We start from the raw sequence: 22,631 nt of genomic DNA, 5'->3' as shown, positions 1-22,631 counted from the left end.
TATCTCCTATCACTGCCATTAAACAGTGGTGTGAAAAATAATATAAAGTACGACTTAAGTCGTTTTTCGGAGTATCTGTACTTTACTTTCCTATTTATATTTTTGATAACTTTTACCTTTATTTCACTACATTCCTAAAGAAAATAATGTACTTTTACTCCATACATGTTCCCTGACACCCAAAAGAACTTGTTTCATTTTGACAGGAAAATGCTCCAATTCACACACTTATCAAGAGAACATCCCTGGTCTTCCCTACTGCCTCTGATCTGGCGGACTCACTAAACACAAATGCTTAATTTGTAAATTAATGTCTGAGTGTGTCCCTGGCTATCCATAAGTTAAAATAAAACAAGAAGATTCTGCGGTCTGGTTTTCATAATAAGGAATATTTTATTATCAATACTTTTAAATATATTCGAGTAATTCCATTAAAACATTTTAATAATACCAAATACCTAGACTTTTATTCAAGTAACATTTTACTTCGTGACTTTCACTTTTACTTGAGTGATTTTCCATTAAAACCTCTACGGGATTGGTGTCCCTAAACCAAGATGGCTGTTGCTAACGTGCACTAATGTGATTAGAATTATGTAAGTAACTGCCAACTTTCCAGGACATAGACATGTCTTATATGGGCACAAAGCTTAAATTCTTGTTAATCTAACTCGTGTCCAATTTGCAGTAGCTATTACAGTGAATAAAATACAATGCTATTGTTTGAGGAGAGTGCACAACAACAAAACACTTTTCACTGCAACTGGTTTGTTACATTCACCTCTGAAGGTAAATAATGTACTTACATTCAGTAATCTTGCTCTGATTTGTCATCCTGAGGGCCCCTGAGATAAAATGTAGCATAGTTCTTTGTTGTTGATCAAATTAATATTTATATTCAAATGTAGGAACTGGGTTCTGCAGTTTAAATCAATGTTGTCTCCCTCTCCCGTAAACTCCCTCTCTTAGGTTTTTTTCACCAACATCAATCAATTGTCAGCTTCAAGCTATCTCTAGTACAACCCTTGTCATAAACACACAGACAAGCTGCAGGGCACTAGAGTGGAGACCATAAAACACAGCATAAGCAGGACAGATATCTTACTGTTTGTTAAGTAAGAAATTGTTACATATTGCCACGCCCTGACCTGAGTATTCTTTGTTTTCTTTATATATTTTGGTTAGGTCAGGGTGTGACGAGGGTGGTATGTGTGTTTTTGTCTCATCTAGGATTTTTGTACTGTCTAGGGGTTTTGTAGATTTATGGGGTTGTTTACCATCTAGGTGTTTATGTAGGTCTATGGTTGCCTAGATTGGTTCTCAATTAGAGGCAGGTGTTTATCTTTGTCTCTGATTGGGAACCATATTTAGGCAGCCATAATCTTTGGGTATTTTGTGGGTTATTGTCTATGTTAAGTTGCACGTTAGTGCAGTGTTTCGTTAGTAGTCACGTTTGTCTTGTTTACGTGTTCTTCCTTCAATAAAGAAGAACGTATTCACACCACGCTGCGCTTTGGTCCCCTCCATACGACGATTGTGACACATATCCAACAAATAAGGTGAATACATCAATGCACAACTGTATGGGTATGTCAGTCTTTGTCATTAGTGGCACCCTGGTCCAGTATGTTCAATGCACTGAATAGAACACTGAGTGGAGGTGTTGCACAGGAGTTTTTCAAATGACATTAATTTAATATCAGGTTAGTTTATGTCAATACACAATACAGAAATAAACCGTGTTGTTGATATTCAATACTTGTATTACAGATTTACATCAATGATGTTGCTAAAGGTGGTAAATATACATTTAACGTGTACTGTATCTACGTGGTTGAATTCCCTGTTAGTGTCTCATAGTGTTACAATGGTATTTAATTTAATATGTATTTCCACCTTTGTCATCCAGAGTCATTTAACTGTTAAGGGACATTTGCCACATAACCCAGGGCTGAATACAGCGAAGAATGTGTTAGATGACACAACGTTAAACAAACTGTAAAGATGTACCTATGATTCAGCATCATAAAAGGAAAGCATCTGTCTGTCACAATCTAAGAACACTTCAAGTGTTGTAAGAAATGCTTTTCCAGATTCTTGTAGGTTTAGAAATATATAAAGGGCTTTTATTTCCCAATTCTGGTATTTGAGGGTCATCAGGGACATGATCACCTTTTTCATATGTAAAAACCCAGAAACCATGAATAGTGCTTAAGAGCCCTTGTCAGAGTGGCTACAACAACATACTATGACTGCTAAAAATTGAATCTTCCCTCACCTTCACTTCCTAGTTCAACTGTCCGGCGCTGAATCTGTCTTCACTAAAGACTGTAAGAGCTGTGGAAACATCAGTTACTTTTGAGACCTTCTGCCTCCATACGTCTCGGTTAGGGTGAGCAGACGTTGGGTCTAGAGCAGGGGTGTCAAAGTCAAATGGACGGAGGGCCAAATAAAAAATTTAGCTACAAGCCGAGGGCCGGACTGTTCGAATGTTCATTGAAAAAATTTTAAATGACGCATATAGTCTAGTGAACCTAATTGAACCTACTGAAAACCTAACAAATATATTCCAATATGATCAGATAAATAAAGCAATATTTTCTTATGGCTCTGTCAGTAATCTTTAATTTTCAACAGACACAAAAGACAAATTTCCTTTATATAAAAATCCCCATAACATGAACATTAAATGAAAGAAACCGGTATTCAAGGCACCATCAGTAGCCTATATTTTCTATTTTACTTCACTGTACTGTACATATCAGAGATGACATGATCCCGACCCTGCAGCTGCAAGTTCATTGCATTCAGATGACTCGTAATGTCACACAGAAAAGCCATTTCACACAGAAACATTTCGTCTCGGAGTTGTGTTGTGTCTTTCCCTTTGCTGTCCAAGAACAGACAAATCTCCTCACGAAGCTCGAAACATCTTTGAAGCACCTTTCCCTGGCTTAGCCATCGCACCTCTGTGTGATAAGGCAAATCACCATGCTCCGTTTCTAACTCCGTCAGAAATGCCTTGAACTGGCGGTGATTCAAACCTTCAAACCTCCGTGAACATATACTCCGACTCCCACCTTGTTTGAAACCCCCGGTTCTCAGTGTCCACCTTCCGTTTTGCCATTTTTGATGGGTATCTGAAAGTTAATTTTACTGTGATGCTGACGACTGCTGTGCCAATAAATATTGAAATGAAGCAGCCTACTGCTCGGTGCGTCACCGTTGCATTGTGGGAAATGTAGTATTGGTGCGTGTAAAAGATCTGCGGGCTGCCGGCTTGCTGCGGTCTGCGGGCCGGTTCTAATAATAAATCAAGATCATCCCAGGGGCCGTAAAAAACCTTCTCGCGGGCCGGATGTGGCCCGCGGGCCTTGACTCTGACATATGTGGTCTAGAGTGATGCCCACAAAAAAAAGGAACAAGATTTGGTGAATTCATTCATTCACATGGTTTACTGATATGGATGTAACTTGAAGGTACAGCCATGTAATGATACTATGTTAGTTCTTTGTTTATGTGTCCTACCTTTGAATCTCTTCAATTCCCATGCTGCAAATGATCAAATCAGAGAAACATTTAACCACTAATCTTATCAACAGAAAATAGATTTTGGGTTGTAACTCCTTTTTTTCCTTCGCTGCTACATCAACTTTTTACATATAAATTAATGATATACAGCGCATTCGGGAAGTATTCAGATCCCTTCCCTTTTTCAACATTTAGTTACGTTACAGACTTATCCTAAAAATTTATTAAATACTTTTCCCCCCTAATTCTTCACACAATACCCCATAATGATACAGCAAAAACAGGTTTTCTGAAATTTTGGTAAATGTATTAAAAATAAAAAACTGACAACTTATGGAAATAAGTTTTCAGACCCTTTGCTATGAGACTCGAAATTCAGCTCAGGTGCATCATGTTTCCATTGATCATCCTCGAGATGTTTCTACAACTTGATTGGACTACACCTGTCATAAATTCAATTGATTGGACATGATTTGGACTGTCTATATGAGGTTCCACAGTTGACAGTGCATGTCCAGGCAAAAAGCAAGCCATGAGGTAGAAGGAATTGTCCATAGAGCTCCAAGACAGGATTGTTTCAAGGCACAGATCTGGGGAAGGGTCCCCAAGAACAGTGGCCTCCATCATTCGTAAATGGAAGAAGTTTGGAACCACCAAGACTCTTCCTGGAGCTGGCCGGTCAGCCAAACTGAGAAATCGGGGGATGAGGCTTTGTTGAGGGAGGTGACCGAGATCCCGATGGTCCCTCTGACAGAGCTCCAGAGTTCCTCTGTGGAGATAGGAGAACCTTCCAGAAGGACAACCATCTCTGCAGCACTCCACCAATCAGGCCTTTATGGTAGAGTGGGCAGACGGAAGCCAGACCTCATTAAAAGGCACTTAACAGCCTGCTTGGAGTTTGCCAAAAGACTCTCAGACCATGATAAATAGTGCTCTGACTGACTGCAATAGGCTGAGAGAGGCTAGACTGAGGGCTTGTAGGCCTGTTGGAAGGCAGGTCCTCACCAGACATCACCAGTAACAACGTCGCCTATGGGCACAAACCCACCGTCGCTTTACCAGACAGGACTGACAAAAAGTGGTCTTCACTAACGAGTCATGGATTTGTCTCCCCAGCGGTGATGGTTGGATTTGCGTTTATCGTTGAAGGAATGAGCATTACACTGAGGACGGTACTCTGGAGCGGTATTAATTTGGAGGTGGAGGGTCTGTAATGGTCTGGGGTGGTGTGTCACAGCATCATCAGACTGAGCTTATAGTCATTGCAGGCAATCTCAACGCTGTGCGTTACAGGAAAGACATCCTCCTCCCTCATGTGGTACCCTTCCTGCAGGCTCATCCTGACATGACACTCCAGCATGACAATGTCACCAGCCATACTGCTCATTCTGTGCATGATTTCCTGCAAGGCAGGAACGTCGGTGTTCTACCATGGCTAGCGAGGAGCCCGGATCTCAATCCCATTGAGCATGTCTGGGACCTGTTGGATCGAAGGGTGAGGGCTTGGGCCATTCCCCCCAGAAATGTCTGGGAACTTGCAGGTGCCTTGGTGGAAGTGGTGGGGGGTAACATTTCACAGCAAGAACTGGAAAATCTGGTGCAGTCCATGAGAAGGAGATACACTGCAGTAATTAGTACAGCTGGTGGCCACACCAGATACTGACTGTTACGTTTTGATTTTGACCCCCCCCCCCCCCCCCCTTGTTCAGGGACACATTATTCCATGTTCAGTTTAAGTCTCAGTTGTTGAATCTTATGTTCATACAAATATTTACACATGTTAAGTTTGCTGAAAATAAACGCAGTTGACAGTGAGAGGACGTTCCTTTTTTTGCTGAGTTTACAGTAAGGCAGGTCAGTTGAAGTCACCTGACCAGTACCAGTGCACCTCCAATCTGTCAGCATTAAAGAGAGGATAGAGATAGAGGAGTTCCACTGCGTCAAGTCCGGAACTTGAGGGAACCACAAGGTGACGATGGTTGGGGTAGGAGGGAGATGTAGGGCTTGTAAGAGGAAGTGCAAATAATACATTTAAATGGGGCATTATAACACATTGCTTCACAAGGCTTTATAAAGCCTGGTCTGAATACTCTATGACTATTGTTATAGATGTTGATGAGCAGTTATTACTACCTGTGTGGTGCATTGCAATTCATTTTGTATTGCTCATAAGGCATACATGTTTTTTATGGATTATGAAGAGGATAAGTGTTACTAAACAAAAGAATTAGGAGCTTTTGCAACTAGCAAACAGTTGATATGCTCACCAGGACTTTGAGCTGCCATGAGGACTGTGAGAGCTGCCCGTATCAAACTCAGCCACACTCCTGTCGTAAAGATCAGAACATCACTGTGATGACAATATCATCATAATTGCAGGTATAAGAAGAAGTTTAATCTGTTGCGCCATTAAACACAGGGTGCAATTTTCACTATGTTGCACATCTCTAAATGTGACCCTGGTCAATTTCATTCAATTCCACGTTGTGTCTCAAAGCTAAAACCATTAGGTCATACAACCAATGTGTAGGAACCCTTGAACAATTAGACTGTGTTATACTGAACTTTGAACCTTCAGCTGTTGGATAAGTTTTTATCTTAGAACTGCTATTATTACTGCTATAAAAACATACACAATGGGAGCCATTGTGGAAATATACAGTCGATAGTGAAAGTCTACACACCCCTTGCACAGTGTCATGCCTTTGGCTGTGCCGGATTAAGTAGTAGGACATGCTATTCTATAAAATAATTTATCCGTAATTAATATTTCCTGATTGAGCTAATCATGTAAATGTAATTAACTAGAGAGTCAGGGCACCACAAAATATTATTTATAGAGATGTTATCTTCCGAATAAACTCTTAAAGACCTAGTAATATTTTATATCAATAGCAGTCAATATTAATCGTCACCTTAATTCTGTAACGTCGTTCTTCGTTTGTTGAATGAGAGTCGGACCTAAATGCAGCATGTTGGTTACTCATGTTTTTTAATGAAGAAAAAACGGAACTATACATGAAATAACTAATAAATACAAAACAACAAAAACGGAAGGTGAAACCTAATTACAGCCTATCTGGTGAAACTACACAGAGACAGGAACAATCACCCACGAAATACACAGTGAAACCCAGGCTACCTAAATACGGTTCCCTATCAGAGACAACAAGAATCACCTGACTCTGATTGAGAACCGCTTCAGGCAGCCAAACCTAAACTAAACACACCCCTGATCAACCACAATCCCAATGCCTACAAAAACCCCAATACGACAACACAATAACATAAACCCATGTCACACCCTGGCCTGACCAACTAATTAACTAAAACACAAAATACTAAGACCAAGGTGTGACAAATTCAGTCTCATCTGAAAGTTGTAAATTCTTCATGAACCTGGCTAACAAGTTGAATCAGCAATACAAAATTGGGTTTAATTATTTATTTACTAAATACCTAACTAATCACACAGAATTACACATACACATAATTAATCATACCTTGATTATAAATTACGTCATGTAGGAAAACGTCCCTAGCGTGCGGAACAGATATGACAGCTTGTTGCACAAAAGAAAAGTGCTGGGTTTGAGTGAAAGAGCGGGCAGACTGAGGACCAAAGGAAGAAGCTGTGCTATCGTAAATACAGTATTTTATGCATTCTAAATTACCGCCCATTTGGAAAAGGAAAATGCAATACATATTTACTCCGAGCTGCGCTTCGGTAGGTTGGTGGTAGATGGAAGGCCGTGTTGCCAAACCGAGTCCTTTGCCCTTTGAAGAATGTCTCTGGTGGTCAATTGGATACGTTGTAGTAACGTCATTGTGTGATAGATGGGATACTTTGTCTGTTCCTTCCTGACCCTCGTTTGCAGCTGCTGTTGCTAACTCAACAGCTAGTAGGTATCGCTTCTGTAGTGAATAAGAGTTCAAAGTTCATACCATTCGCAACCGAAGCTCATGCTGATGTTGGCTTCGTTCTGTAGTTATTATCTGAACCATTCTGACTTCGGACCGTTGTCCTCACATCCTCGGAACAGGAGGTTACATTTTCGTCAAGGCTTTATATAGTGGAGCAAGAAGGGTGTGTCTGAAAAGTTTTATAACCCATGACTCTTCACAGGGCAGGCCACTGATTGAGCAGAGCCCTAACCTTATGAAAACCCAATTCTCACATATTAGAAGCTAAAATCACATTTCATCCCATCGCGAATAATTTCATATTCAAACGTTTAAATTGAACAACCTTTCCATGTGAATCCGATAACTCTGATGTGTAGACTTTACACTGTAGAGTTTATCCACAAGGGGCTACGGGTTCCCAACTAGGAACCCCCCCCCCCCTTCAGCCCACAATGGTGGCGCAGGGAAAGCAAAAATATTCTTAAAAATATTTAACCTCCACACATTAACAAGTCCAATAGCTTAAATGAAAGATAAACACCTTGTTCATCTACCCAGCATGTCAGAATTTTAAAATGTTTCACATCGAAAACATAGCACATATTTATGTTAAACCACCACTAGGGAAACATACAATATGTAGCCACATGGCTATGCAAAATAGCACAATCACAAACGCAGGATTAAAAGAAAAATAATTCACTAACCTTTTGAAAATCTTCATCAGATGACAGTAATAGCACATGTTACACAGTACATTTATGTTTTTTTCAATAATATGCAATTTATATCCATAAATCTCCATTTACATTGAGCCATGTTCAAAAATGCAGCAGAAATGACCGGAGAAATTATAAATATCTCCAGCAGCTAACGCCAGATAACAGCAATAAACATCATAAACTTTGACTAAATATACATGTTCTACATATATTTAGAACGATACACTTCTTCTTAATGCAAACGCTGTGTTACATTTATTTTTAACGTTACAGAATTCGTTCACTATTCAATAATCTGAGACGGCGCTCAGCCATTAGCATTATTTCTCTACTATGTTGGATTCGACAAAAATACAATTTTATAACATAAATATTCCCTTACCTTTGATGGTCTTCGACAAGAATGCCGTGGAAGGAGTTATACTTACCTAATATAACGTTTGGTTGCAGTTGGTGTGTCTTTGTATTAGCAAAAGCTAACATCTTCAGGTGAATTACCCCAAAAAGGACTTCTGATCACGAAAATTGGGCATCAAAACTTCAAATTTACATATTATATGTCGACTAAACTGGTCAAACTAAGTGCAGAATCGAGCTTTAGGATGTTTTTAACGTACAAAACAATTGGCGATTAAATCAAACGTAACGAACTCACTTCAACCAGATTGGAAAAAAAAGTCAGTTTTTCCAGAGCGCTCCTGAAAACTCGTGACACCTCAGTATTTTGCCCACCAATCAGTCAAAGCTCGTGCTATTTTCTCCGTTGCACGTCTCATTGTAAGACTGGGAGCGCGCTGAAGAAATAGAAACTGTTCCCAGAGCCATAGCTGGTTGGCAAGGGTGGGGGCGATGACGTTTCTAAGGAGAGAGAGAGAGTTTGGGAGAATGGCTGCCCTGTGAGTTCTGCTTTACATACAGACATACTTCGAACGGTTTTAGAAGCTATAGAGTGTTTTCTATTCAATAATTATTATTATATGCATATATTAGCAATTTTTGACAGTTTTTTTTTTGTTTACTTTGGGCACACAATTCATCCAAAGGGGGCAATATTTCCCATAGCCCCATCAGGTTTTAAGTCATCTTATCATTGATGAGAATGTCTCAGATGACAACCGAACTGACATCATATTCATTAAGAACCACTGCATACGTTCAATTGGTCGGATTACCAGAATATAGTTCATTTCCCCCACCTTCTGATGTTCCCAGAATCTCTATGTTAACCAAGGGGTTTGCAAATGTAACATCAGTAGGGTAGAGAGAGAAAAAAGGGGGGAAGAGGTATTTGACTGTCATAAACCTACCCCCAGGCCAACGTCATGACAACAGTCTTCACATTTTTCTGCCTTAAAATTCAATGTAACAAGGGATTGAATTAGATGTTTTCCTACCCATCTACACAACCTACTCCACATTTTTAAAGTGAAGAAAAGTTATAGAAAATGTTCCTAATTAATGAAAAATGAAAATGTAGTGACACCCAGAGTTAATCCTTTGTGGAAGGACTTTAAGCAGCCATTACAGCTGTGAATCATTTTGAATAAGAAGTTACTAACCTTGCAAAACTCTTAGGGCAAAATGCAGTATATCCATTGTTTTTATCAAAATTGGTTGTTGGGCCAGTAACCCGAAAGGTTGCTGGTTCGAATCCTGAGTGGACAAGGTAAAACATCTATCGATATGCCCTCCCTAGGAGAGGGGTGACCTTGATCATTTATAGTTAAAATGAGAGGCTGTCTGGATCTTTAACTTGAAGACCCTTGCTCCCTTCGGTCTCAACGTAGACTTTGATCTGAAGCCATTCTTGTGATTATTGTGACTTTGCCATTGTAATTGTTTGTAAGCTTGTGTAGTCTAAAATTAATCTATGATCGTATGCTATCCATTTGTTGTTTGTATGCTGTTCTTTGTAGGCCATTTTAATATTTGAGAATTAACCAATGATATTAGGCCATTCTGGGCCATGATTACAGACACCTGTGTCTTTTGACACTATATAAACGAGTCATCCCGCAGTGTTTGTGATTATACCCTGACTTGGCTGTCGATACGTTGGTAATTACATTTTTGCATCTGAGCTCCTACAGTGTGAGGCTCTTTTATTTTCTAGTCTCAGTCCTGACATAAATTTGCTTAAAAGTCCACTTTTAAATTTGCTGTCCATCAATGACTCCCAACCAAATTTACTGAGCTTGAGCAATTTTGACTAAAACGAATGATATATGTTTCCCTGAGTGTTGTGCTGAGTATAATTTTATTCTAAATGATTCACTGCTGTGATGGCTTTCAAAGGTACTTCCACCAAGTATTTATGAAGACATAAACAATCAAGACATGTTATTGATTTGAGGTTTTTTATTCATTTGGAAATGTTGAAATAATTTTCTTTCCCTTTTAAAATGTGGAGTAGGCTGACTCTCTGAGGTCATTAAAGATCCCATGGCACTTATTGTAAGAGTAGGGGTGATAACCCCGGTGTCCTGGCTAAATTCCCAATCTGGCCCTCAAACCATCATAGTCACCTAATAATCCCCAGTTTACAATTGTCTCATTCATCCCCCTCCTCTCCCCTGTAACTATTCCCCAGGTCGTTGCTGCAAATGAGAACGTGTTCTCAGTCAACTTACCTGGTAAAATAACGGATAAATAAAATAACAAATATTTAATTCCTATTTATATTTAACTTTAAGGCTGCAGAATGTGAATACTTTCACTAGGCATTGTATGTATCCTCCATTGAAATGATTCTAATCATACTGTCAGAAGTAAAAAAAATTGTATTAGTATTATTATTGTTAAGAAATATATTTAAACCCAGTACGTTGTCCTAACTCAGACAAACAGTAGAATATCAAATCATGTACATCTACATTGACATTTTAGTCATTTATCAGATGCTTTTATCCAGAGAGACTTAATGTTTGTGCATTCATCTTAAAGGAGTAGTTCACTATTTTACAACTTGATGTTAGATGGTTCCTTTCCCTGAAAGTAGTCTATGGAGCAGGAGCAACTGTAATCCATGTTTCAGTTTTCTTTATACAACCATTACAAATGTCTGCTAACTTTAATCACCGCTAGCTAACAATCAATGGAAGGGATGGAAAACTGAACAACAAAATGTAACAGTTGTACTTCTTAGATCATACTAGCTAAGGACAGGTCTCCATTCTAAAGCCCGTAGACATTTTGGTTAAAACCAATCTTGATTTTTCATTGTACAGAGTAACACTATCGTCTGTTGTTTTACAAAACATAACTAGTTAATGTAATTGATCATAATTATGTCAATAAAATATAACAAATTCCAAACCGCGGTACAGTGAACTAACTAGACCACAAGGGGATGTCGCATTGGAATCTGAAACAAAAGCTGTATTGTGGCAGCTGACAGGACACCATAGTCAGTCATGTAGTCTTGATATTATTTTATTTGAGCGTATTACATGTTTAACAGAAGGACCTCATTATCTAAATACCTTTCAACAGAATTAAAGAATATATTATACTGCTAGCTTATATTACAGTGTACATCAATCTCACTACAAGCAGCAACAAGTTGAACAATTGTAGATGTTTTGATTACCCTTGTGCCTCAGACGACAAACCATATACCTCTGAGCATCACTGGATAAAACTCAGGTCTAAAATTATATCTCTGACCACGTGCTCCTGTCTTCAACATGTCTGTTCTATTGATGAGCAGTATTGTTGGACATGTGTCTCATGTGACATGTTTAACCCTCATCTCTTCGGTCTCATTAAATATTGTTATTGGTTGTGGGTCATGTTGTCCAGGGCTGAACACAGGAAGAAACTTGTATGATGTCGCCACATTACAAAAAGTGAAGATATGTGAATCTGTATCAACATTATAAAAAGACAGAGATTGTTTGTCACAGTCTATAAACACTCCTACTATAGAGATCTCTCACGGGCACTTTCAAAAACAAGGACATATCTAAGTGACAACTTTTGAACAGTAGTGTATATATTCTTATTCCATTCCTTAACTTAGATTTGTGTGTATTGTTGTGGAATTGTTAGATATTGCTGCATTGTCAGAACTAGAAGCACAAGCATTTCGCTACACTCGCAATAACATCTGCTAACCATGTGTATGTGAGCAATAACATCTGCTAACCATGTGTATGTGACCAATAAAATTTGATGTGTTTCTAACATGTATTGACTCAGGGGGGTGAAGACTTATCTAATAAAGTTATTGTATATCAGTGTTTTATTTTTCATTCATCTTTTTAAAAAATGAGAGCATTTTCCTTCCACTTTGACATTCAAGTATTTTGTGTCGATCATTGACATAAAGGCATTTAAATTCTAATCCCACTTTGTAAGAGAGTAAAATGTAAAGATATCCAAGGGGGTGTAGTCTTTCGACAGGCACTGTATGTGGATATTTCACACTACTCTTTTACTTGTTATTATTCAATATTGATTAATGTTCTGCATTGTTGAGGGAACTATCACATAAGATTTTCACTGCACCTTTTATACCTGCCGTAAACTGTGTGTGATGAATACATTTGATTTGATATGCTGTTTGTGTAGAAGACACACTTACCAGGTTTGTGAGGAAGGACCCTACTCTCTCTCTTCTCTTCCTCAGACAGAGAGACTGTACAGGAGAGCCAATCTGAGTCTGATGGAGAATACAGCATCCAACTACTGACACTCAACAAGCCCTGAGAATCTGATACAGAGAGAACATACACAACCATTTATTATGAGAGAGATTCATACATAGATACATTTTTGTGATGCATAAAAATTGCACAGTGCCTGGTTTCATAAGACTAAAATGACTGGTATTCTCAGCCTCTAAAAACACATTAGAGAATGTGCTGTCGGGTGCCCTCTTTATCCTACGTGTCAGATTCATATACTGTGTTATTAGGGCTCATATTCGTAAACGTAGCCTTATATTGACAGTTACTTGTGATCTGAAAAATGTCAGTGTTTTTTATGCCTATCTAGATGTTGGCAAAATATCTCATCTCTCTGTAGGCTTATAGACCAAAAAAGCTGCAGGCTAGGAGCAGCACGCTGAGGTTTGTGACTCTGTCTGTGTGTCCTGTCCTTGCAGCAAGCAGACAAGTTTGCTGTCAGAGTTTCTTAATCTTTCCCTACTCTCGCTTCACTTGTTTGATATTATTGCACATTGATCGCTTGCGAGAAAACATCCTTTGCTACCTGACAACTTGACGGTTTTTACTTTTTAATTACAGTTTAATTACTTTTTTTCATTCAACTTTTTCACTCTGGACGCTTTATCTGGACGTGGTTCGTCAGGACCTCCACCAGCCGAAGCTAAGTAGTAACATTAACATGATGCCTTCTAATTGCAGTCGCTGTACTCATAATATACAGGAGAACGATCGCCTTACGGCGAGGATAGCTGTGCTACAAGCCCAGCTTCAGACGCAATTATTAGACAAGGGTAATTTCAGTGGAGGAAAGGATGAAACAGCGTTGGTGCAACCAGTAAGTACAGATAGTAGTATAAATCCCCTCGCACAGTCCCCGCAGCCGGACAACTTTCTCATGGCTTCTGGAGGGAAATGCTGTAGGGTGTCGCTCATTCAGCCGACAGAAACTTTCAACCGGTTCTCCCCATAAAGCAGCGGGTCAGAGGCCAAGACACCGAAGCCTCCCACCATTAGCTCTGACAAATTGAAAATCCTAGTCATTGGCAACTCCATTTCCCGCAGTATTAGACTTTAAATGAATCATCCAGTGATCATACACTGTTTAGTAGGGGGCAGGGCTACCGACGTTAAGGCTAATCTGAAGATGGTGCTGGCTAAAGCTAAAAATGGCGAGTGTAGAGAGTATAGGGATATTGTTATCCACGTCTGCACCAACGATGTTAGGATGAAACAGTCAGAGGTCACCAAGAGCAACATAGCTTCAGCGTGTAAATCAGCTAGAAAGATGTGTCGGCATCAAGTAATTGTCTCTGGCCCCCTCCCAGTTAGGGGGAGTGATGTGCTCTACAGCAGTCTCACGTCTCAATCGCTGGTTGAAAACTGTTTTCTGCCCCTCCCAAAAGATAGAATTTGTAGATAATTGGCCCTCTTTCTGGGACTCACCCACAAGGCGGTAAATTACCTTTTAATGGCGTCAGAACGAGGCTTTGCAACTGTCCTCATGCTCCTAGAACTTAGTGCTGCTTTTGATACCATCTATCACCACATTCATTTGGAAAGATTGGAACCCCAAATTGGTCTACACAGACAAGTTATGGCCTGGTTTAGATCGTATCTGTTGGAAAGATATCAGTTTGTCTCTGTGGATGGTTTGTCCTCTGACAAATCAAGTAAGTATTGGTGTTCCTCAATGTACTGTTTTAGGACCACTATTGTTTTCACTATATATTTTACCTCTTGGTGATGTGATTCGGAAACATAAAGTTAACATGACGCCCCTGATTGAATCCATTCTTCCAGTTGTCTGTGACCCTGGTGAGAGGCTGACATTTATCCAAGGTGTCTGCTATACAGATGACACACAGCTGTACATTTCGATGAAACATGGTGAAGCTCCACAATTGCCCTCCCTGAAGCCTGTTTCAGACATAAGGAAGTAGATGGCTGCAAATGTTCTACTTTTAAACTCAGAGAAATCAGAGATGCTTGTTCTAGGTCCCAAGAAACAAAGAGATCTTCTGTTGAATCTGACAATTAATCTTGATGGTTGTACAGTCATCTCAAATAAAACTGTGAAGGACCTCGGCGTTACACTGGACCCTGATCTCTCTTTTGACAAACATATCAAGACTGTTTCAAGGACAGCTTCTTTCCATCTACGTAGCATTGCAAAAATCAGAAACTTTCTGTCCAAAAATGTTGCAGAAAAATGTATCCGTGCTTTTGTCACCGCTAGGTTAGACTACTGCAATGCTCTACTTTCTGGCTATTTGGATAAAGCACTAAATAAACTTCAGTTAGTGCTAAACACGGCTGCTAGAATCTTGACCAGAACCAAAAAATCTGATCATATTACACCAGTGCTAGCCTCTCTACACTGGCTTCCTGTTAAGGCAAGGGCCGATTTCAAGGTTTTACTGTTAACTTACAAAAAAGGCACTGGAGCAACGAACCGCCCTTGCTGTCTCTGCCTGGCCGGACTCTCCACTGGGATTCTCTGCCTCAAACCCTATTACAGGGGATGTCACTGGCTTACTGGTGCTCTTCCTTGCCGTCACTTGAGTGGGTTGAGTCACTGACGTGATCTTCCTGTCTGGGTTGGTGCCCCTCCCTTGGGTTGTGTCGTGGTGGCGATCATTGTGGGCAATACTCGGCCTTGTCTCAGGATGGAAAGTTGGTGGTTGAAGATATCCCTCTAGTGGTGTGGGGGGCTGTGCTTTGGCAAATTGGGTGGGGATATATCCTGCCTGTTTGGCACTGTCCGGGGGTATAGTCGGATGGGGCCACAGTGTCTCCCGACCCCTCCTGTCTCAGCCTCCAGTATTTATGCTGCAGTAGTTTATGTGTCGGGGGCTAGGGTGAGTCTGTAATATCTGGGGTCTTATCCGGTGTCCTGTGTGAAAATTTAAGTATGATCTCTCTAATTCTCTCTTTCTTTTCTTTCTTGCTTTCTTTCTCTCTCTCGGAGTGCCTGAGCCCTAGGAACATGCCTCAGGACTACCTGGCCTGATGACTCATTGCTGTCCCCAGTTCACCTGGCTGTGCTGCTGCTCCAGTTTCAACTGTTCTGCCTGCGGCTATGGAACCCTGACCTGTTCACCGGACGTGCTACCTGTCCCAGCTCTGCTGTTTTCAACTCTCTAGAGACAGCAGGAGCGGTAGAGATACTCTGAATGATCTGCTATGAAAAGCCAACTGACATTTACTCCTGAGGTGCTGACCTGTTGCACCCTCGACATCCATTGTGATTATTATTATTTGACCCTGCTGGTCATCTATGAACATTTTAACATCTTGGCCATGTTCTGTAATAATCTCCACCCTTCATAGCCTGGTTCCTCTCTAGGTTTTTTCCTAGGTTCTGGCCTTTCTCGTGCTTCTACACCTGCATTGCTTGCTGTTTGGAGTTTTCAGCTGGATTTCTGTACAGAACTTTGAGATATCACCTGATGTAAGAAGGGCTTTGTGAATACATCTGATTTGATTTATCATAGTAACAGGTTAACAGGAGGCAGCAACAATCTAAATGATCAGACCGAAACATGCGATTAGAAGTGATTGGGTGAAATAGAGTGCTTCACTCTATCCAATTAGATGAGCAGGATCAATGCCCTTCTCTTCCTTAAACTAGCTAGTTTAGTTATTTAGTGCACAGTGCTGAGGAGGATGCGCGGTTGCTTGCTTTCTTGGTGTTCACAATTCTTCATCATTACACTATTGTTCTAAATTCAATCAACCTCTTCACCCTCCTCATCATTCAGTTCATTCAAATGTAATTGTAAAGTCATGTGCACGATCTATCCTCGCTGATTCACCTATTGACCGCATTCATTCAGTGAGGAGTGAGGCATATTAACGCCTAGGTACCAACGCCCAACAGCGCATTTGTCTTGGCTCCTTAAGTTAGGAATCGGTGTGAAAAAGGAAACAGCTTCTATATACTTTTCTGTTTGTGATTTAAGCATTTTGACAACCGAGCAATGTTGAAAATTGCTTTAAAATGGAAGATTTATTTTTATTACGAAATCAAGCCTATGGCGGTTCTAGTGTTGAGTCTTAGTTCATCGTTAAAACCCTTGTAGGAGCATTGTTATATATCGGAGCTGTTTCCTAAAACCATCGTTGCTTAATTAAGTTGCACTTGAAAACACTTGTAAGTTAACAACTGCCCCAGACCACACGTAGAACAGGTAAGTGCGTCTTTAGATGAGGTTTTTCCCTCCCACAAATCACCTCTGTAACCTCTAACTTCAGAACAAAACTGAATTCAAATACAAAGTTTACAAAATCTTTGCAATTGTTACAAACAAGTGAAGGATACATATTTTTTATGCATTGTAAAGTAAATAGGCATAGACTGCATTGTCCTAGATTCATATTGCATATTCAATCGAGTTCTATTTTGTTATTGCAGGCTAAAGTGACTTTTACCTCAATATATTTCATTTTGTGTAACAACATTATTATTATACAGTGAGCTCAAAAAGGTATTGGGAAGTGACACCTTTGTTGTTGTTTTAGCCCTTTACTAACAGTGACAAACGATACAATGAATATGAGGTTGAAGTGCAGACTGTCAGCTTTAATTTGAGTGTATTGCCATTCATAAGCGTTTAGAAATTACAGCACTTCCTGTACATTGTCGCCACATTTTGAGAAATCCAAAAGTATTGGGTCGAATTCACTTATGTGTATTAAAGTAGTAAGAAGTTAAGTATTTGCTCCCATATTAATAATAGCTTGCAATGATTATATCAAGCTTGTGACTCTACAAATGGTAAATCATGTAGTGTCATTTTGGAGTCACTTTTCTTGTACACTGAACACAAATATGAACACAACATGCAACAGGTCATGTGAGGAAATCAGTCAGTTGAAAGTAAATAAATTAATAAGGCAAAAATTATGGATTTCACACGACTTATAATACAGATATTCATCTGATACCTTTAAAAAGTCTAGGGGAGTTGATCAGAAAACCAGGGCGGATTAATGTAGGGGCTTACCGTCGGGGGCCCAAGAATCAGCAGAAAAATAATGATAAAACAATTATAATAAAAAAATATTATAAATTTGGAAAGTTGTCAGACTTCTTGACTTTTTCCACATTTTGTTACATTACAGACTTATTCTAAAATGTATTAAATCAAATTTTTTCCCCTCATAAACTTGCTCACAATACCCCACTAAGACAAAGCAAAAAGGTTATTAGACATGTTAGACCAAAAACTAAAATATCACATTTACATCAGTAATTCAGACCCTTTACTCTGCACTTTGTTGAAGAACAGTCTTCTTGGGCATGGCACTACAAGCTTGGCACACCTGTATTTGGGAATTCTTCTCTGCAGATCCTCTCAAGCTCTGTCAGGTTGGATGGGGAGCGTAACAGCTATTTTCAGGTCTCTCCAGAGATGTTCGATCAGGTTCAAGTCCGGGCTCAGGCTGGGCCATGAAAGGATATTCAGAAACTTGTCCCGAAGCCAATTATATATTGTCTTGGCTGTGTGCTTAGCGTCGTTGTCCTGTTGGAATGTGAACCTTTGCCCCCAGTCTGAGGTCCTGAGCGCTCTGGAGCAGGTTTTCATCAAAGATCCCTGTACTATGCTCCGTTTAGCTTTCCCACGATCCTGACTAGTCTCCCTGCCACTGAAAAACGTCCCCACAGCATGATGCTGCCACCACAAAGCTTCACCGTAGAGATGTTGCCAGGTTTCCTTTTGATGTGTACCTTGGCATTCAGGCCAAAGAGTTCAATCTTGTTTTCATCAGACCAGAGAATCTTGTTACTCATGGTCTGAGAGTCTTGAGGTTTCTTTTGGCAAACACAAAGTGAGCTGTCATGTGATTTTTACTGAGGAGTGGCTTCCATCTGGCCACTCTACCATAAAAGCCGGATTGGTGGAGTGCTGCAGAGATGGTGGTCCTTCTGGAAGTTTCTCCCATCTTTGCAGAGGAACTCTGGAGCTCTGTCAGAGTGACCATTGGGTTCTTGGTCACCTCTGACCAAGATCCTTCTCCCCAATTACTCAGCTCTAGGAAGAGTCTTGGTGGTTCCAAACTTGTGTTCTTGTGGACCTTCAATGATCTAGACATTTTTTGGTACCCTAACCCAGATCTGTGCCTGCCTCGACACAATCCTGTCTCGGAGCTCTACGGACAATTCCTTCGACCTCATGGCTTGGTTTTTGCTCTGCCATGCACTGTCAACTGTGGGACCTTCTATAGACAGGTGTGTGCCTTTCAAAATCATATCCAAACAATTGAATTTACCACACAGTCAAGTTGTAGAAATATGATGATCTTTATTTTTTATTTTATTTTTGTGAATTTTACCCCTTTTTCTCCCCAATTTCATGGTTTCCAATTGTTTTAGTAGCTACTATCTTGTCTCATCGCTACAACTCCTGCACAGGCGTGGGAGAGATGAAGGTTGAAAGTCATGCGTCCTCCGATACACAACCCAACCAAGCCGCACTGCTTCTTAACACAGCGCGCATCCAACCCGGAAGCCAGCCGCACCAATGTGTCGGAGGAAACACCGTGCACCTGGCAACCTCGGTTAACTGCGCCCGGCCTGCCACAGGGGTCGCTGGTGCGCGATGAGACAAATTTCCCTACCGGCCAAACCTCCCTAACCCGGACGACGCTAAAACACGGACCTCCATTTTTTACTTTTAAAACATGTTCAAATATTTCGAAAAACTTGTTTTTGCTTTGTCATTATGGGGTCTTCTGTGTAGATTAATGGGGAAAAGTAATTTAATACATTTTAGATTAAGGCTGTAACGTAACAAAATGTGGAAAAACAGAAGGGGTCTGAATACTTTCAGTGAATTTGTCCCCTAAAATGGTTGGGGAGACTAACAAAAAGTGCTGTAATTCCTAAACGGTTCACCCGATATGGATGAAAGTAGCCTCAGATTAATGTTGACAGTCTGCACTTTAACCTCATAATCATTGTGTAATGGAGTAGAGCCAAAATTAATAAAAAATGTCTCTGTCCAAATACTTTGGAGTTTACTGTATTATAGACTAAGCCAATAGAATAGTCCTCCTCAATATCAGTCGTCAGTGTTCATTCTAATGAATTTGTAAGAATTTGAATACAGAAAGCTGATCTGGGAGCAGCGCTGCCTTTCTTTCAACCCTATCTTTATCAACACTCCAATGGCGCACTTAGCAAATGTTCTCTCTGCGTGGTGTTTTGGAAAACGCATGTTAGGCCTACAACTTTGGCCATTTTATTAACTGGGGGGAGAGAGAGAGGGAATTTCTAGTATTGATCTATTACTGTCTACGTAATTACCTGAGGTGAAGAGTACTTGTTCATTTTTTTATCTCTTTCCCCTCTTTGTTTCTCCAGGTGAGTTTAGGTTGTGGTGACCAGCCCTCTGATGAACAGGTAACGTTCACCTGACCTCCTCCTCCACTGGCAAGAGAGAGAACTGGGGCGCTGCCAGTCACTGATGGAGAGATAAGGGAGTGTGGAGGGAAACTACAATGATGTCGTCTAAACAACAATTGTGAGAAACTATTGTATCACATTTTCCTGTGGATTACTTTAAAGTTGTAAAAATAACTGGCACCTTATTGTGAGTATTCTATATTTGATGTAGAGTTCTGTGCAGTGTTGCAGATATCAAATCATGTTGAAACCGTTACAGCCACCAGCCTCTTACCATTCATTGAGAGATACACATTGGCCTTTTCATACCATTGTTCGCTGCTGACATGGCACACATACTCCCCTCTGTCTTCCACCTGTCCCTCTCCAGTGTCAGGGAAACATTCCCTCTCTCCAGCCCCCAGTTAGAGACACCCTGCCCCTGTACCGGGGGTCCACGGGATCCTAATGGATCTTGTGATCCGTGTACAACAAGACAGGGCTGTAGGAGTTCTCGGACCGGTACCAGCGCACCTCCAATGGCTCAACATTGAAGAGAGGTGAGAGTTCACAAGGTAGAGTGACCGAGGCATTCAACCGGGTCAAAATGACCTCTGGGTCTGAGGATAGGAGGAAGGAAATAAGAACATGTGATAGAAGAATACTCATTCAAGTCCTGTTTAGGTCTTTAATAACCTAGAGATTGTTTTAGTGGGTAAATGGAAACTAATGTAATTAACAGAGTAAACATTCTCACCAGGTTTTTGAGCTGTGATGGTAACGGTGAAAGCAGCCAGTATCAGTACTCTGAGGCATATACTCCTGTGTTGAAGAAAGAGGACAACACTGTTACATTACCCAGCTGAATGGATTAATAAATCAAACAGTCCTATGATCAGCTACAGAGACTATTGAATAATGATTGAGAGGCTGATTTTTTTAAAACTTTCAGACAGTCTAGCTGTACTATTTTGTTTATGTTATCATGTCAAGTCATAAAAAATGGTTGGTCAATATAGCAATGAACACTGGACTTTCACTGATCCTACATAGAACATACAGTGTAGAAAACCATAGTAATAGAAGCTGAGTGATGTGAAGTTAATGTGATAGCATGTAAAGCAGTATGGGATAACATGAAACTACACATGTGAAAACATGATCACATGTGAAGTGTTCCAAAAACAAGTTTTCACATGATTTCACATGTGAAACCATGTGATTTTCTGTAAGTGGAGGGAGACATGGTTGCATGGTCCCTCCACCTTCATTTCCTGTTATTTTGTGGTTGAAAATGGATGGGATCTTCTGATAATCCGGTAGATTAATGGCTGAATCTGAATATCATAGTATATTTAAATAATTATTCTTACCTTGTAGACGAGAGTGGTAATAGACCAGCGAGAAAAAGAGGGAGTCTGTCCACTCCCTCCCTCAGAGTGTGTCATTATCTCCACTTTCACCACACCTAAGGTTGAATTATTTAACATTTAGCGTTCTACAACAGTTTGTGCTCATTATGAAAGGGGACCCATTCATTGAATGGTAAAGTGCAGTGCATTCGGAAAGTATTCAGACCCATTGACTTTTTCCACATTTTGTTACGTTACAGCCTTACTCTGAAATAGATTTCTTTCAAATCCTCATCATACTACACACAATACCCCATAATGACAAAGTGAAAATAGGGTTTTAGACATTACCACACATTTATTACAAATAAAAAACATAGATTATTTCCATAAGTATTCCTACCTGTTGTTAATTGACTCGAAACTGAGCTCAGGTGCATGCTGTTTCCCAATGATCATCTTTGAGATGTTTATACAACTTGATTGAGTCCACCTGTGGTCAATGCAATTAATTGGACATGATTTGGAAAAGCCCAACCTGTCTATATATGTTCTCACAGTTGACCACACATGTCAGAGCAAAAACCAAGCCATGAGGTCGAAGGAATTTTTGATAGAGCTCAGAGACAGGATTGTGTAGAGGCACAGATCTGGGGAAGAGTACAAAACATTTCTGCAGCATTGAAGGTCCCCAAAAACACAGTGGCCTCCATCATTCTTAAATGGAAGAAGTTTGGAACCACCAAGACTCTTCCTAGAGCTGGCAGCCAGGCCAAACTGAGCAATCAGGGGAAAAGGGCCTTGGTCAGGGTGGTGACCAAGAACCTGGTTGATACTCTGACAGCGCTTCAGAGTTCCTCTGTGGGGAAGGGAGAACCTTTCAGGAGGACCACCATTTCTGCAGCACTCCACCAATCAGGCCTTTATGGTAGGCTGGCCAGACGGAAGCCACCCCTCAGTAAAAGGCACGACAGCCCGCTTGGAGTTTGCCAAAAGGCACCAAAATGACTCTCAGACCATGATAATCAAGATTCTCTGGCCTGAATGCGAAGCGTCACGTCTG

General features: G+C 40.4%; 1 pseudogene; it reads right to left on the bottom strand.

Moving 5' to 3' along the window:
• Positions 1-1,911: 1,911 nt before the first annotated feature.
• LOC135506458 (butyrophilin-like protein 2) lies at positions 1,912-21,664 on the bottom strand (annotated as a pseudogene).
• Positions 21,665-22,631: the final 967 nt, after the last annotated feature.

This window comes from Oncorhynchus masou, chromosome 20, assembly GCF_036934945.1.
Source record: "Oncorhynchus masou masou isolate Uvic2021 chromosome 20, UVic_Omas_1.1, whole genome shotgun sequence".
NCBI lineage: Eukaryota > Metazoa > Chordata > Actinopteri > Salmoniformes > Salmonidae > Oncorhynchus > Oncorhynchus masou.
This window is presented reverse-complemented; position numbering and strand designations above follow the sequence as displayed.